Here is a 6,936-nt window from a genome sequence, read left to right on the forward strand (position 1 = left end):
GTGGGGAAGTCCCGGTCCCTGCACAAGAAAATGGAGGTGAAGAATTGGTTAAAGAGGTCTGCTTTCTCCTCTGGCACAACCACCAGATTGCCCAGAGGATCTTGCAGGGGCCCTACATTTCCCAGTGCTTTCTTCATCCTCCCTATATATTTGAAAAAGGACTTTTTATTATTTTTGATTTTGGACACAAGTCCTAGCTCTATGTCTGCCTTAGCTTTCCTGACACCCTCCCTACAGGACCGAGCAGAGGAGGTAGCACCCCCCTTCCACCAGCTGTACACTGACTTTTTGGCAGTCGGGCATTCCCAGACACCCTTGGTGAGCCAGGGGGTCTTTTGGGTACTCTTGTCCCCCTTGCTTCTTGTTGGGATGGTCACCCCTTGGGCCCCAAGTATCGTCTTCTTAAGGAACGACCACTCATTTTGGGCACTGAGTTCCCCTGCCCTCGAGAACCCCAGTGCCTCTCCCACTAATCTCAACTCATTGAAGTTGGCCCTCTTGAAGTCTAGGGCTACCGGCTTGCTGCAGGCCTTTGACACCCTGCGCTGGATGGTGAGTTCCAGCAAGCGATGATCGCTATCACCCAAGGTGGTCCAAGGACCTGGAGGCCCCTTAACCAGGACCATGTCCAACAGGGCATTTCCTCTGGTGGGACTGTGCACCTTCTGAATTAGTGGAGGTTCTGTATCTCGGCCAGGAACCTCCTGGAACAGTCTGACCTGCCTGACTGTTCCTCCCAGCAGATGTCCGGGTAATTTAAATTACCCATGACAACTATATCCTTCACCTTAAGTGCCTCTGCAAGCTGGCCTGAAAATTCCCGGTTCAGCTCCTCCCCTTGGTTGGGGGGTCTGTAGTAGACCCCCACCATTAGATCCCTCTCCCCATGGCCCCCTTGTATCTTGACCCAGAGCACTTCAGCTTGCCCCTCTGACCCCATTTTGCTGGCAGAGGATGTGTATTGCTCCTTGACATAGAGCACAACACCCCCATCCTTCCTTCTCTATACCGCCTGTAAAGCCTATATTGATCAGACATACATGGTCGCCCTTCACACATCTGTAATGGGGTGGGAATGGATGGGGTGGCGTAGCTAGACTTCCCCTCAGAGGGGCCTCATTCTAGGGCAAGTATGCTGTACTTTGCAGGATATTCCCATTTTGGCTGAATTGGACTAGACTACAAAAGCAGGGGGTGTCCTAGTGACAAACACACCTCCACAGAAGACCCTGTAGCTTTGGAGTAAATGCATTGAACTGGGAACTAGACCACTATGAGTATGACTGCTTGCCTATGTTGATTGCTAGTATATTTCCATGTACTTCATAGCCCATATAAAGTCACATCCCCAGTATAGAAGACAATCGAGCATTAGCCACATATACACTCCTTTGTGCAGCAGAAGTTGCCCAAAGTTGCTTCTCGCAGAGTTAGAATTAGACCCAGAAATCCACTTTGTGAGAAGCAGTGTAAGGGCAGCTAAGGGTCAACAAGGCATAAATCCATAAAAAAACAGAGCATGTGACACATCCCTCTAGATAATTACCTCCTCCCCTTTGGACACTGACAGTTGAGATCCTGTGCTTGTAGGTGCAGGGACCAAATAAGTTGTGTATCTGGCTGGTTGATTTGTTCCCTGTGAGACCACATAATGCTTGGGTCTTTTATCAGACCTTCTGTGTGAGGTCAGTGATTGTAATTCGTCCCAGTCAGTAAGAGGGTAGAGCCAAACAATGAGCTTCAGTATACAAGTCAGTCGCCAGGTGATGCTTTGACTGGGCAATGCCAAGTTAGAAGAAGGGGAGTTTGGGAAGGATCACAGTTCCTTCTGCTTGGATACAGCTCTACCTGTGCTGTGTGTGCCATGGTTACCTTTCTGCCACCAGATAAGTTGCTTCTAATGTGTTAAAGCTGGAAGAGATGTATGGTCCGGAAGTAAAAATTGCAACACTGCATTGCAACAGAGAAAATGACTTTTTGCCTAACCAGATTCAGAGATGTTTGCCACAGGCACACGACAAAAGGAAGAAGTGGGTAATGAGCTGCAAAGTATATAGAAACAGGAAGTAGACTGGCTATTTGTGAACAAGATGGAAAGAACCAGGAAGCATTCAGCCTGGTTAGATGTACAGACTCATCAAGTCCACTGCTGAGAAACCTGTCATTGCAGGAATGGAACAGGGCAGTGATGCAGTAGCAACTCCCTTTGATTCCTGCTCTAACTTTAAAACCATCTGCCTGGGAGGGCATTTCTGTTCAGGCAGTGCTGAAGGAGTCTATCTTAAACTGAATCATATAGTGCTAGACCTCTATTGTATTCATAAATTGTCTTGTTTCTCTTTAACTGGAGAAAAATGTGTGTTGTGTTATATGTGATGGTGTGCCACACCATCTGCTCCTCACTATTCAAAATCCTAGATCTACCCATGGTACTACAAACTTAGCATGTTGCTTTTGGCGTAATTGTGCCAATGTGTTGAAAAGACACTTTTCAAATGCTTATATATAAATGATTGAAGTCTGGATAACAAGCAACAAGAAATGGAATTTCTTACTCATGGGAAGACGTTTGATGTGTGACATTCTTGAAAACTGGATGGTTCACTAGACTAGAATGTTAAAAGTTCCTGGTTCTAACCTCTCTATTATGAAGGATAGAGTAGGCAAAGAGATAGTGAGGTGGCGGCTGCATCATATGTTGGAGACATCTCCTTTGGAGTACTCGGTAACTCAGAACTGCTGTCTCTCTCATGTTACCACTGACAGGAGGCAACTATTTTGGACTCCATCATGACAGACAGAGATGAATCGATCACTGGAGTAGAAGTGAATGGTTACCTAGGGACCAAGCACTGTAACATCAATGTGAGCAAACATAGGACCTATTCCATAGTATTACCATGGTTCCTATAATACATGTAGCATATACATCCTGCTTCAAAAGAACTAATATTAGCAAAAACATGAGACAGATTATAGGAACATGGGCCTGGTAGGGACCGCCTGGGTCCAGCCTGCTGCTGCTACAGGAACAATATCATATAATCCCTTTCAGAAACTGCCAGCAAACAAGAGAGAGGAGAAAAAAAGATGTAAACTGGGAGTTCTTGAAGAATTTGTTTTATCTGACCCAAAAGCCAAGTCAAGAGAGTACCTTTGACTGAGAACCTAGCCTGAGTAAGTAGTGAAGTAATTACAACAATTAGGTGCAATAATTGGAAGAGTTATTTGGAAATCACCATAATTAGCTTTTATGAAAGACGGACAAATAAGTGAAGCTACAGACATAAAAGAAAAACCCATGACTGAGGACAATAAGAAGATGTTTAAGTGTAAGAGGCAGAAAAAATCTTAGCACTGGCATAAGCCTGTTCCTAGAAGAAGATAGTAGAATTGTTAATATAGATGCAGAAAAGCCAGAAGTGTTCAGTGAATATCTCAGTTCTGCATTTTGAGAGGAACAAGATGTTGTCATCCTGTGAGGATGATGAAGCACCTTCCAGCCTATTGTTAACCAAGGAGGATGTTGCAGTCTCTAGGCCTGTTAATCTACCAAAGTTCATCTCTAGTGGATAGTCTTAGACTATGTCTACCACAGAAGAATTTTTGAGCCAGGAGAGCCATATCAGCTCAGGATGGGAGTTTTTTACTGGCATAAAGGAACCACTGAAAGCTTCAAATTGCTTGGGGGAGCTGGTACAAACTTTACTGTCACAAGCTCAGTTTTGCTATGGCAAGAAATGCTTTGCCACAATTATTGAACCAGCAGAGCCTATTTGTGCAGAGGTAGCCCCAGAAGAACTGGCAAAGGAAGTCTCTCCCCCCTTGATTATGGGCAGAGCTAGGATTTTAAAAAGTCCTAGAGCAGGTGACGTGGTGCCTCATCATCACATATAATACAACACACATTTTTCTCTAGTTAAAGCAAAACAAGGCACTTTGCTAATATGTTAGAAGGCAAGCACCGTATTAATCAGTTTAAGATTGATTCTTTCCGTGTTGCCTGAATAGAACTGCTGCTGCCCCTCCCAGGCAGGTGGTTTTAAAGTTTGAGTGGAGCAGGAATCAAAGGTGTGTGTGGGGGTGAAACTGCATTACTGCACCCCAGCTTGATCCAATTAGCCTCCAGTTAGCATTTATTTAAATAAAAAATGGAACTCTGGATAAATTCCAAAATGCTTGAAAGAGTTTTTAAATATTGGAATAATATTAGCAAAAAGGCTGGATGATCCAGATAATTATAGGGACAGATCCTGAGCAGAATAACTGAAAATTGATGCAGAATTCAGTGAGGAAAGAAAGGGAATGTGATTTAAAGCCAGTAAAGCTGGTTTTATGTAGAATAGGTCTCATCAAAGAGAACTGATTTCATTTTTGATAAGACAGTTGATTTGGCAGACAAAGGTAATTGTACATGTACAGTGGAATTTGATTTGTGTAAGACATCACAATATTCTGAAGAAATACTCTACAATATCCCTAAATCACATTAAATGGATTGAGAATTGGCTAGCTGACAGAGTAACAAGTTAATGCTTGTTGAGATGTTAATGCTGCTACTTTGTCACTCATAACATTTTTTATCAATGACCTGGACATACCATATTAATTCAAATCTAAGATGAGGGTTTTTTTCTTTCAGCCAAGCCCCTTTTCTTAGATTTGCATATGAAGTGGAGTGGGGAGGTAGGTGGCTACTGTGACTTTGATGCTGGCCTGAGATCAGGTCAGGGCCAGAGTCAGACCCACAGCAGCCACCTGCCCCTGCTCTGCTTGCTGCCTTCAGCTTCTGCTGCCCATCAGTCCCCTTCTCCCCTTTACTGTCAGGTGCAGTTCAGCTGCTGCTGCAGCATGGGATATTTTCTCTCCTGGGCATAGACCACATAGAACTCCATCCCCTGCCTGGCCACTCAATAGTACCAATGCTGCTGCATGGCCAAAAGGGGCTACATTTCCACATGCTGTGCTCTGGGCAGGGAACAGAGTCTAAGCAGCATCTGACAATAAGGGGGAAAGGGCAGGCAAGAAGCAAAGTCAGGATTGTGGGGAAGAGGCAGGGAGTGGAAGGAAAGAGGCTGTGGGGAGCTGGGTTGGGGGGGGGCAGGAAGGTGCAAGGGAAAATGGTGGAGGCAAAGAGCAAGAGGGCTGCCTGACCCTACCCCCTCTTCCCCAAATCCACTGCTTTGCCTGCTGTAGTGGTGGGGGAGATGAATTTAAGACAACCCTCCAATACTTGTATTCTATACCTGGAAAATTATAACAAATTTATACATTTTCCATAAATAGAATCTAGTTATTGGGAGGTCATCTTAAATTCAGGGTCATCTTAGTTTTGAGTAAATGTGGTGAGTTTTACTGCTTATAAAATTTGCAGATAGCACAAATCTCAGTGGAAGAGCAAATAAGGATCAAGAATTGGTGGGGGATGTAGAAGTGGATGGCAAGTTGGTCAGCAGTGACCACAAAATGATCAAGTTCAGGATCCTGACAAAAGGAAGAAAGGAGAACAAAGGACCCTGGACTTCAGAAAATCAGACTTTGGCTCCCTCAGGGAACAGATGGGCAGGATCCCCTGGGAGGCCAGGCTGAGGGGAGAAGGAGTGCAGGAGAGCTGGTTGTATTTTAAAGAAATCTTATTGAGGGCACAGGAACAAACCATCCTGACATGCCAGAAGAATAGCAAATGTGGCAAGCAACAAGCTTGGCCTAGCAGAGAACTCTTCTGTGAGCTTAAACATAAAAAGGAAGCATGGACAGATGACTAGGGAGGAGCATAAAAATATTGCTTGGGCCTTCAGGGACGAAGTCAGGAAGGCCAAAGCAGAACTGGAGTTGCAGCTAGCAAGGGACGGGAAGGGTAACAAAAAGGGTTTCTACAAGTATGTTAGCAGCAAGAGGAAGGTCAGGGAAAGTGTGGGTCCCTTACTGAATGGGGGAGGCAACCTAGTGACAGAAGATGAAGAAAAGGCTGATGTACTCAAGGACTTTTTTACCTCAGTCTTCACAGGCAAGGTCAGTTTCCAGACTACTGCACCAGGCAGCACAATTTGGGGAGGAGGTGAGCAGCCCTCAGTGCTGAAGAACAGGTTGGGGACTATTAAGAAAAGCTGGATGTGTACGTATCCATGGGGCCAGATGCAACCCATCCAAGGGTGCTGAAGGAGTTGGCTGATGTGATTACAGAGCTGTTGACCATTATCTTTGAAAACTTGTGGTGATCAGGGGAGATCTCAGATGATTGAAAAAAGGCAGGTATAGTGCCTATCTTTAAGAAAGGGAATAAGAAGGATCCAGGGAACTATAGCCCAGTCAGCCTCACCTCAGTTTCCAGAAAAATTATGGAGCAGGTCATCTAAGTATACATTTATAAGCACTTGGAGGAAAGAGAGGTTATCAGGAACAGTTGGAACGGATTCACCAACCTGATTGCCTTCTATGATAAGATGACTGGCTCTGTGGATGCAGGGAAAGCAATGGATGTGATATACCTGGACTTCAGCAAGGCACCCCACAACATCCTTGCAAGCAAGCTGAGGAACTATAGGTTGGATGGATGGACTGTAAGGTGGATAGAAAGCTGGCTGGACTGTCGGGCTCAACAAGTAGTAATCAGTGGCTCAGTGTTTACTTGGCATCTGGTATCAAGTGGAGTGCCCTAGGGGTTGGTCCTGGGGCCATTTTTGTTCAATATCTTCATTAACAATCTGGAATATGGAATGAATTGTACCCTCAGCAAGTCTGCAGATGACAGCAAGCTGGGTGTTGTAGTAGATACACTGGAGGGTAGGACTAGGATTCAGAGTGACCTAAAATTGGTGGATCGGCAGTCAACCCTTTTTTATGCTTAGTATACAGTACTGAATATAAAAAAAGGGTTGGCTGCCGTTCCACAGTATGTTGGTCACTTCTGGTCTGTAGTATGCCAGTCTGCAGTTT

Source organism: Crocodylus porosus, unplaced genomic scaffold, assembly GCF_001723895.1.
Source record: "Crocodylus porosus isolate Cpor-Errol unplaced genomic scaffold, CroPor_comp1, whole genome shotgun sequence".
NCBI lineage: Eukaryota > Metazoa > Chordata > Crocodylia > Crocodylidae > Crocodylus > Crocodylus porosus.